Below are 12,490 nucleotides of genomic sequence, written 5' to 3'. Positions count from 1 at the left end.
CGTACGTGTGTTAGACGGAGACAACACATGCGGTATACGACGTCCTATTAAAATATAAAATATACATATTTAAAATAATACTTAATAATATTAAAATTTACCTAGTAAATAAATAATATATTAAATACTAGTATTTATAATCAATAATTCTATGTTTACAAATTGATTCGATTGGAATTCGAGTCCGAAATCGCGAATAAAGTTAATATTTTTTTCCATTTAGGTATGGGTCCCTAATATATAAAATGTCCAGGGGCTCCCGGCGATTGCCGGGTAGCCGGGTGGGCCAGACCGACAATCCACTGCGCGGTACAAGTTTACCAGCAAAGAGTCAATTTTTACGTAAGTTTTTGTGGTGAGTGTTCTAAAATATAAAACATATATTTATTTCCACAAACTGCTATCTGTGTGACGTAACGAATATCTTAGCCCAACGCATAAAAAACGTTGGACACCCTTGCGATTCACGATTTCACATATACATTTTCATTCATTTGATCCCGCATTCAATTTATTTGCAACCTTGCCAGGAATTTTTATTTCAAAAGTAATTTTTGATATTAAATTATTGATAATAATTATTAGAACATTAAAAGATATTGAACACAAAGGAAAAAGAACTATAGAATTCACTGCCTTAAATGCAAACAATAAGTATAAATTAAATCAAATTTATACAATTCAATTTTTAACTGAAGTTGATCCTAGATATAAAGAAGAAAAATAATATTATAGTAAACTAATATTATTTATTTTAACTAATTTTTATTATTTTTTAATTTTTATTAATAATCATTTGTCTTATTATATAAACTATTTATTTTTATTGCAATACGATTTAATATTTGAAAACAAAATTATATTTTAATAACCATAATTATACATTTATACAACCATATTTAACGTTATAGCAAGTTTATCGCGGAATCGTTTTACATTCAAATAAAAAAATTTAAAAAAATTTGAACGACCAAAATTGCCAAACCGGATAAATAAAAAGGTATATTGTACCTACGGAGTTGTGTGTCACCACTCACCTGGTCGCCCATAATAACACGGTTGTAGAATAATAATAAATTATTATTAAATTCTTGAACAAAAATTAATACATAATTTCAATATTATATATTAATTGCGATAAAGTACGTAAGTTAACATTATTATAAAAAAAAAACCTTTAATTATAGTATAATGTTTATTAATCTTTGTAAAAATAATCAAAATAATAATATTCAACTCAGTGATAGTTGATGATATATCCAAAAGCTACATATTGTAAATTACTTGTTCAGTATAGTCCCACGTGGCTCTGATTATCTTTACATTTAAGTCTCAATATACTAAGCCACTAAGGATATTTTAATCAACATATTATATCGTTTCGAGGTGATCATATTACCATTATCGGTTATTTCTTAATCATTGTGGATAATATTATTATAGTTATGATCCTTGTGATTTATATATAAACGTCATCAGAAATATTAGTTGTCTACATCTTAAATAGATAGATTAGATTATTAAAAACTTTATAGGGAAATTTATTCTGTGTATTTAATGCTATAGTTTCCTAACAGTCCTAACTACTACGTTTTTATATCATTAAACATAAAGTGATTAAGTCATGATGATCTTATAAATTTTTCAATTTAAGCTTAAAAAAGCTTCATATCACTTATTTTTCTTTAATTTTTGATGTTCTAAAAGCGTAAATAGAATGTTTATTAGGAAGTTACATGTAACAATAACTTGATATGTATTATACTCATTTTTTTAAACAAATAATTTTGAGTAGTTATTGATACCTAGTAGCTAGTAAATTTATTGTAGGTATTATTACTTAACCGAGTTATTAAATTACTATTATTTAAGGATAATAGCAGCTAATTTTAGAAGTAAGGATTTTTAAAGAAGTGGTGGAATTCTATAAACAATTAACATAATAATATTATTACATATTATGTACAATCCGGGTAAAATGTGAATTTGGCTATTTGAAATTATTGTTGGATAGACATCATTGCAGAATTATTATTGACGTTTTTGTTTTTGCTGGGTTTACTGCAGTTACATTGTCTTTCGTGTCGTGTTTTTTTTTTATCGTATTGTGATTGGCCATTGTAATCGTGGTTGATTTAGTGTTATGTCAATAATGCTTTTGAACTATGAAAAAATAATGAATAATGTTGCTCATGTATTAAATATGTAATTTCGTCCAAATTTGAACTTAAAATGTTTATAAAAATAAATTGTGTTTATATGTTTTAAATATTTTTACATATCTGTAAGAACTATTAATGAATTTTATCAACCCAACTTTCTTGTACTTAATCTTGCTACTTATCTATTTTCTGGAAATCTCCACGACAACTGAAAAGAAACTGGTGTAGAGATCTTCTCAATAAGTAAATAACTAATGAAACAAATACGAAACAAAAGGTAGAGACAGTATAGTAATATCATTGGTTGGCTTCTTCCGTCACGTTTTTTTACGTAAATAATCTCGTAGTACATATTCTTACTGTACTCTAGAGTCTAGAGTACAGATTGTATATTTATTTTTGTATACAAAAAAATATCTGTAAAAGAATAACTTATGCGAAATGTTGTATGTAATTTTTAAGCATTTTTACCCAATAATATTTTATCAACATTAAAAAAAAAAAATTAAATAAATGGAAAAGCTTAAATTTATTTTAAATTTATTGTGTTTATTTCTCAATCATTTCTTCTTACAACAAAAGAATAAATCAGTTGATATGTTATTAAACGAAAAAGAAAGTTCAATACAATATGATATTTGATTGTTTTACAGCTACGGTTTTGGCTTTCTTTACTTTTAAATCGCCTGCGCCTGCTAGAGCCAAGTTCATTATTGATATTGAATCGACGACGTGCCATTTGTGACATCTGAGTTGGGTCCCATATAGGTATTACGGATATAATTATTACAGTTAGTAACCTATATTAATTGGGTTTTAGATTATTTTAGGTACCATACTAGATAAGATTAATTTCATATACGCTGAAGGCTAATCATTATCAGAGATGTTATTTTACTTTGTAATAAACTTTTTAAGACGATTGTAAATATAGGTAATATTATGTATGCTGTTCATCATAATAAACGATGCGCAGAACCAGAAGAATTGATATAACTGACATCGCATACTCCTGTATGGTTTTATGATAAAATAAAAAAGATAAATAGATAAATTTCTGCTCGGTTATCTTTATCTTCATCTAGATAAAATGTTAGTTATCTATGAGTACCTATCTAGATAACTGATTTAAATGGAATAAAAAAAAATTTGAAAATTTAAAATATTTTAATTTTTTAATTTTTACATTTTTTCTGTACACCGTATATGTGTAATAAATACACAGAAATCAAACGTTTATAGTAAAATGTATTATGGTAATTATACTATGTATTTTAATATTAATTAATGTTCATTGTAAATCTGAAGTTTTACATAGTAAACAATGAGAAAACCCTAAAATAAAAATTTGTTATGGGCATGTAGTAAGAACAACTAAAATAGCATAAATAAAAACATCTATCCCTGTTATCCGCCACCGTATGATGATGGTCTTATTAGCTGATACCCGTTTCATAAAATTGTGTATAATGTGATAAAATTTTAGATCTAGCAGTAGTATTCTGCTATGGAATATCTATACAGTATTCGTAATTTCCAAAGGGAAACAGTAAAGGATATTGAAGTGGGACATAAGGTCTATAAATTTCAGAAACTCGTTGAAGTCGACCGTCACTCGCATTCAACACAATATTTCGGGGACCTTTGTTTTCATATATCAAAAGAATACAGTTACTTCATCTACTATTAGCGCATTATACCGACCTCGATACTTGTTAAGAGGTTTCACATCAGTATGAATACCTAATAGGTTTAAAATCATTCGTTGGTCTATTTTTGAGATTATATTTAAAATTTTGAATATACATATTATGATCATGAAGATATGTTTGGAGAGCGTCGATAAGATCGATAAGGTTGGGTTTAAATTTTAGCGCAAGGATACTTGATCTGCATGAGAAACAAAATATATTTGCGAAAATTCGGGTTGTGTTCCTTCAGATGGAAGTAAATTAGCGATAAAATGATAAATTTGCCCCTGTACTTTAAAAGTGGGCATAAAGTTACCCTCACGAATTTCTTTTGCACTAAATGAAGTCATCTGAAAAAGTTTATTATATTATTTATATTGTTTTGAATGATTTAAGAAATTTTTTGAGCATGGATGTGAGCCTGATATCAGTTCTTTAAAAACTGATGTTGGTTCCGGAATTTTAGGTATATTTACCTACTTTGCAACTACTACAACACAGCTAGTCCAGGAGCTTCAGCCGCCCATTTTTTTGCTTGGCATAAATTGCATAGTTTATCCATTCTACCAATATCAATATAATTTAGAATAACATAGTCAAGAGTACAATCATAAGAAAACGCAGAATTCAATAAATTATGTTGCCTGCAAGTTTTATTCCTTGCTGATCGTGAATTTTACTGTGCTAATTGACAGGAACGTTCAGCGCTTGATTCCTGTTCACGGTTCGCTCAAGTTCAGGAATTCTATGAGTCCAAACTCTGAGAACGTCTAGCGGTCGGTTTGCCGAAGTTATTTATTTTTTAGTTAATTTTTTTAGACTAGCCTCTGCGAACGTTCAACTCTCGATTCCCTAGCATTGTTCACTGATAGCTCGTTGAGTATCCAACCTATGCATATTTTCATCCGCTGTTTCATTGCTGTGCAAAAGTCGCAGCCGCTTTGCAGTAGTAGTCTGACGAGAAAGCTGAATTCTTTTTCTGGACATTATAGTAACGAAAAATATAAAAGAAAGAACGTAGGAAATTAAAACTTAACCAAACCGTATCTCGTAATTAAGAAAAACAAACGTAAGGTGAATAATAAGGTAGGTACCTACCTAATAATTTATATCTACTTCTGGTATGTAAATCGGTTAAAATATATGTCAGAGGATTTACCGTAAAATGACTTCATAAAATGCAAACAAATATATTTAGATAGATGAATAGGTAATGTGTAACGGCAAAAAAATGATACAGCCGAAACAAATTAAATACTCTTAATACGTAATACGTTCAGTGGCACGGTTTATTATTAATAATAATAACCGTATATAAGCAACGAAAGCCTTCAAATATGAATAATATTTTCCATTTTTGTAACATTTTTCACTGATGCTTCGTTCCTATTGGTCGCAGCGTAATGTTATATATTATCTTAAAGTCTTCCTCGACAAATGGACTATCCAACACAAAAATAATTTTTCAATTCAAACCAATAGTTCCTGAGATTAGTGAGTTCAAATAAACAAATAAACTCTTCAGCTTTATAATATTAAGTATAGATTAGCGTTCAATAATTAACTAATATTGTACCTAAATTAATTCAGGACCTAACCAGTACAACATTTTATTTTGAGTCCCAGCTTCAATGCAACTAATTTATCAAAGTTACTATATTATTTTTAATTACACCTACTAGCATGTATAATTTTACTATTCATATAAATGATTAAATTTAGAATAAATCTAACAAAAAAGTATACATTGTATTTTGTCAAATTCTTATCTTTTTTTCCAGTAGGTATAGATTTTTTCACGTTGTTGGGTAGTGTAAATAAAATATGTTTTCATCGGTTAGGTATTATAGTATAATGTGAAGTATATTGTATGCACATTATAATATACATTTTATTATAATATGAATAATACATATATTATCTCGCATACTTTGAATATCTTGTGTGATGTGTTCATATTATGTAATATGTTGTAGTAGAGTAATACATAGGTTAAACTATACTGCGGTGGCGCGTTGTTGATGATTATATTATACGCGATAGACATACATAATATTTTGATCTTAGGTTTTAACTTAACTAATTATTGAAGCTGTCTGACGTTAAAGTTATTTAAATATTATAATTGTCTATTAACGAATATTTATTATTATATTTATTTAAGTACTGGCCACTAAAGTGTCAAATATAAGAGGTTTTAAGAACTAAATACTATATACAACAACATATTGGAGAAGTACTATAGATAAATAACAATACAATATAAAAACCATTGACTTTTCAAAAGAAAATATTAATCTGAAATATAATGTAGATCTCGTAATTTACTAAGTACTATACATTCTATGAAAATAGGTTTTGTAGATAAATGTACTATGATATTTTAAAAATTAGTAATTAATATATATATATATATAATTTATTCAAACTTTATAATTTTTACTAATAAAGGTACAAATAAATACATATAATACTAAATATCATATTTCATATTTCATATAAAATTATTATTAAGGACAGTTGCGTAATTTGGTCATGAATGTGTGTAGAAAAAATTGTTATACATTTTACTTATTACTCCCTCAAAAAATGTTAATTTGCATCATATACACCTCAATACAATCATCAACCATGTTTAATATAATTGCATGTATAAATATGTGCATACATCATAAATGGAAACAAATAATTACATTAGTTAAATAATCACATACAATTTTCGATATAGTTATACATTATACTATAATGATTATAGATCCGACATTACAGATATCTTTCGTCGCTTTGTGATAAAGTAATACTCAACTAATCAGTGTATTATTGTTACATAGTAAAATATAATACATTTGTGCAAGTGTTTATTACAAAGTAATATAGGTAATCTTAGTTTTATACAGCTATTATTGGGGATTTGGGTTTTTGTATTATTTCTATAAAATCTACAATAGTAGTGCGGTTTAAGTACATAAATGTGGTGTGCCAGTTTTTTTAAAAAAAGTGAGGGGGAAATACGAAACTCCTCCACTGGTAATTAAGTCATTGAATTTAGGGACTATTAAGTCTTTGAGTTAGGAATGTTATGGAAAATATAATGGTATCAAGAGGCAAAAGTTTACGAACACATATTATATAATTTGATAAATTTATATATAAAAAAAAAAAAATAAAATTCGTAATAGTAATAATAATAAGTAAATTTTGATTTTATAAATAAAACACGAACTGCATCTGATTACGGCGAGAGCTACAAGTTGGCCACCCCTGGAATATAATGCCATGATATATGCATAATACATAGTTTAATAACACAGAAACTACTCAAACAAATCCTTAGTTGCACAACTAAGTTTATAAAATAAAATAATCAGATTAATAATTTAAAAAAGTAGGGTACTTCTGATTTTCTAAAAAAAGTGTTTATCAATTTTATATTATAAGATTTTTCTTATATTATGGCGTAAAAATTTAATTATTTAAAAATATGGTTTTAAATTTACTTAGAAATTTTAAAAAAGCTGAAAATCGGAGATGCTTTTTATTAAAAGATAAAAGGGGTTGAGTATAATAATTGGTGAATCAAGAATCAGGATGGATGATAAATATTTTTAAACATTATATTTCGCAGACATTTATAATTTTTAATGATGTAAAAATCAAAAATTAAAGTTCGTTTATAGAGAAAAGTTGATAGCTGAAGTTTATGTTATACTTTGCTCCAGATGTCCATAGAGCTCTCGAGGGAGGTATCATATTGTGTTTGAAAACTGAAAAAGTAAACCGTATAGTTATATCGTAATTTTTATATAAAATATAAAAATCTTACTCATCTGTTATCCTATATACTTATTGATTGAACTATTAACCTTGATGCGATAGGAATAAATTCAGGACAAAAGTATACAATACAACTGAAAATGTAAATTAAATACATTGAGTATAAAGAACGTTTGCCATTGCTACACCTAGTGGCGGACGGTAACTGGTAAGTTTAGGTAGAGTACTGATGAGTTAATGATGACAAAAAAGAGGCACACAGTGTTTATCAAAAGGATTTGCGCTCTCGAGAACAATTTCTTTCTTCGGGAAAATTCTTTTTTTTTTTTGCAAACCGTTGTCTCAGGCAGCAAGACTGAAAGTAACAAATTTATCGTTAGATGATGTCTATATAAAATATGTGCCACTTTATTATTGACGTAATAATGATAGTATCGGCGTGTTTGTTTCTTTCGTCGTGGATGTATTAATTTAAAGGATGTCGCGGTTCTTGCGACCCCCGGTGTTCTAACTATTATTATTTTTCCTCGTATTTAAAATTAATAGAATAATTTATGACAATAATAATATTAAAAAAAAAAAAAAAAAAAAAAACAATATACCTAAAAGGTAATAATATGATTACACGGTGCAATAAATCGGCCGAGTTCAGTTTCACAGAGCACAGTAACTATGTAGGTAAGCGTTATTTTTGCATCACCGCCACCAATCGGAAAAGCTCGACGTCCGCGGTTTTTCAATAGCGCTGTCGTGTCCGTCGTTCGGTGGCGGGCCCTCATCGTCGTCACTCGTACACGCACCACATACACAAATCCCCGCTCCACCGCAACGCGCGTGTTTAAGTCCGGTATATGTGTACCGATCGTACGTCGCCGTCGTCGTCTTCGCTGTGATCCAAACATTCCAAACCGTCGGGGCGATATTCATATTCGTTGACAAGGTATGGGTATTATTTTTCTAGCACTCCGTAGTAGTTCAGTGACAGGCAACTGCTAAATATCATTAGATTTGTCGATGCTCGTGTTGATATGAAAAACATGTTAAGTGTCGGATAGAGTCGTGCCTACGGACTTTACACACAAGGAGTTATTGTTTTTATTAACTTTTTTTTTTTTTTATGACATATTATGCGACTATAGCTTATAACATAATAACTATTGTGTTTATTCGCAATTCATTTGCGGTATTTCAAGTCTTATAACGTACTGAGTTTATTATAATATTTATAGTGTATATAGGAATTTTATCATAATTATTGTTTTTATCGTCATGGAAAGTATATTTTTTCGTTTGTTAATATATTTTTTTTATTGCCGTACAAATGGAATCACATTGTACATAAGTCATAAGTGTGCACGCGAGCATGAGTGTATTATATTCGAGTTAAGTTTTTTTAATGAAGTATTTAGTTTTAAAAAATGCTGAGGGTGACACTAAAATTTAAATATTTTAACTGTAAATCTAATATTATACTTTAGCGAACAACTAAATACACGATGCGTGACGAGGGTAAATTGTTTTCACAGCATTAAAAAAGTTTTCTATTGTTTGTCATGACTATTTTGTTATTTAACAATAATATTTTTTTACTTATACAATTTCACAATTTATAACCTAATTTTTATTTATTCACTATTGAGTATTAGGTACTTAATTTTACCTAATAATTATAATGTAGACATAGCAACTAAATGAATTAATCATTATAAATTAATATATTAAGTATTTATTTATTTAAAATATACTCACAAAGGGTTTTATATTAATTTTCCACTATGTTGTATATAGTTATTTAATATTTTTCTTAGTTGATATTGGATCCAACAATTATTTTTATAGGAATTAAATTTAAGAGTACAACACGGGTAATGATTTTTATTATTTTCAATATATTTTATAAAAACGTTATACTAAGAGTATATAAGTGCAAGGCCGTAGCTGGAGCGAATTTTCTGGAGAAGTTTTAAATCAAATAATATTTTCATAATTAGAATTAAGTTAATTATATAAATATAATGTATTAATAACTACATTTTTTTTTTGGGAGGGGGATTGCATAGGTACCTATATATCATTTATATTTTTTTAGATTCGTGTATTTAAATATATTGAATGTAAGCAGTACAAAATATAGTAATTATCAACAAAAATTGGTAATATCTAATTATGTTTGAATTATTTTGCTTTGTATAGCTGCATATTATATTGTACGATTTATTTGTTAGCTTAAATTTTCAACTATAATATAATTAATATGATAATTATTTCTATAGTTGTTTAATATGTATTTAAAATTATGTGTATGGTATTTAATAATACCATAAAAATGATAATAATTGTTATAACGGAGTATTTTTCTTGTCAAAACAATATTCATTTAAAATACCTATTCAATTTGCACTACTATACATTTTTTAGTATTAATTATATATACAAAACGTCAAAAAAATGTGATTTTGGATAAAATATACTAAGTACATATTAATATAAAAAAAAACCATTGAATAAGACGTATGGAAAATACGATTTGTATTTAATACAATTAAGGTGATTTACCAAGTGTTCTAATAGAGAATGCGCTATAAAATAATAATATAATAGTATAGCGGGCTAGTACACGTCGACTAGAATTGAATTCACTGCCATAAGGTGAACATAGAAGTCCATTATTTAGTAGGTGGTCTATAGTTTATACAATTGAAACAAAAAAATAAAGTGTTTTTTGAAAAAAAAAAAATCGAAAAAGAAGATAATAAAATGATATAATTTCATTCAACAATAAAGGCTTTTATAATATATAATATATATATATATGTAAATACAATTTAAAAATAATATATTATATTAAATGTATGTAATAGTAAGTACTTTCGTTATATTACTTAAAATACGTGTATCATATTTATTTATTTAACATTATTTGTTTAACATCAGTGTATAAAGTTAAGTCATAACTATCAATATAATATAGGTAATCAATAAATTGCATTATATGTTTTTAATGAGAATAAAATCACACGAATAAAAGAAAATTGTGGATAGAATACAATATTTTTTTTTGGAAATTAGAGTTGTATTATTGTTTTACATAATATTTATTTATATGAAAATAATAATAAATAATGAAATTTTCCAATTATTATAGCAGAGCATGGTTTAGTAAAGATATATTTATTTTGTTAAAAAAAATTGTGTTAATATAAATCTTGATACTCTGTCTAAAATATCCCATCTTTTATTCAATTCATCACTTATTAAAAACACTTGGTGTAAGATGTTCGCTAATGAGATAAAAAAATGTTAAATTAATATTTTGTACATTTATAATTATCATCTTACATTAAAATTAAACATTTTTGGATGCAATGTATTATGGTAATTTATCTTAATAATATGATACACAACTTAAATGTTTTAAAATTATTATTATTATTTATTTACTAATTGGACAGTACTCAGAATTTGTATTATGTATTTGTTTACTAATTAGACACTAAACAGTGGTATTATTGAAAAGTATAAATATTTTGAATTCATAAGCCAAATTAGTGAAATTGTATAAATTAATCTTATTATAAAAATCAAACCAATAGTGTTTACATAAACTTAAAAATAGAAGCTAAAATATTGGAGGTTTATTTCCGTAAGCTATAAAGAATTAAAGCTACCATTTAATTTACTCTTTAGTTTTTAAGTCTATCTAATGCCCACTTCATCATTTACAATATTATTTTCATTTAAAAAATTTATTGTCCTTAGTTTTTTAGTTATTTTTTGTATTGTAAAAATAACTATAATAGTAAAAACTTTTAATTTACACATTAAAAATACCTAGACCTCTTCCTATTTACAGAAGCAAATTTTAAATGTCTAATAAATGGTCTACTAATAAAAAGTAATAATAATAATATCTTATTAACTAATTATTGAGATTATAAGAGAATTTAATTTCATCGCAATGCAATTTAAATTATTCTATTATTTACATTTCGTGTTATTCTTCGTATAATTTTTTCTGTTTTTCTTTATTTTAAGGTGGATTCACCTTTGACCCATCATGATTTATTAGAAATGCTCTTAAAATGTCACTCTTTTACCAGTCATTTTGATAAATTGTTGCAAGACATTCAGTTGTGGATATAAATGAGCAATTCAAATATAGGGGGTGACCGAATAATTGAAACTTACATCTTTTAAATCAAATTTGATAGAACAACATATATAACATATATAAAAACATAGGAAGAGAAATAATCCCAGAAAACTTAAAATATCGTGTATTAGATTTTTAAATTATTAAATAATATATTCTTACAGAGTTTTATTACTTAGAATCCAAATCAAATTTTTAATTTTCTTTCAATAGTCAATCATAAAGTTGACCGTTAGAGACCCAGTTAGGTTTAATAAGTTAGATAAGTATAGTTAACTTTAAACATTTTAATATTATCCTGTATCCTGTATCCTATTTGAACTATTTTATTAATTTAAAATTTAATTTTGTCAATAAATCTTCTGTTTGTGTATGGCTTCTTCTTTTAAGTATCAAACTATCAACTAAAGTTTTTTTGAAGTTAACACCGAGCCTGTTTGATAGTTTCTATTAATCCAATTTTTACAAAAATTATTTTTAATAAGTAACCGTGTACCTCGAATCCCACCATGTTATTCAGCAATATTACTATGTGTTCTAAAATGTTATTAAGATTTTGGTTAACCACTGATTAGGAATATATTGTATTGTGGTTGGATGAATTATTATTATAGTCATAAATATGATGAAATAATTAAATTTTTTTTTTTTAAATAACAACGTTGTAGGCTTAAAAATATGTTACGAGAAAAAATAATACATAATATAAG

The 12,490-nt window shown here is 26.3% G+C and overlaps 1 protein-coding gene across 2 annotated transcripts in view; it reads left to right on the top strand.

Annotated features, from left to right (window-relative positions):
• The first annotated feature begins 8,305 nt into the window (after positions 1-8,305).
• Positions 8,306-12,490, top strand: part of LOC114119614 (calcitonin gene-related peptide type 1 receptor-like) — a 59,114-nt gene continuing 54,929 nt past the window's right edge. The window contains exon 1 of one of the 2 annotated variants that reach the window (XM_027981225.2): positions 8,306-8,567. The gene's annotated coding sequence lies outside the window, so the exon portion shown is untranslated. Of the gene's footprint in view, positions 8,568-8,985; positions 9,137-12,490 lie in introns of those variants that run through there. The other variant, XM_050207757.1, reaches the window with a different exon arrangement.

This window comes from Aphis gossypii, chromosome 1, assembly GCF_020184175.1.
Source record: "Aphis gossypii isolate Hap1 chromosome 1, ASM2018417v2, whole genome shotgun sequence".
Lineage (NCBI taxonomy): Eukaryota > Metazoa > Arthropoda > Insecta > Hemiptera > Aphididae > Aphis > Aphis gossypii.
The sequence above is the reverse complement of the archived record's forward strand: the minus strand, read 5'-3'. Positions and strand labels throughout refer to the sequence as shown.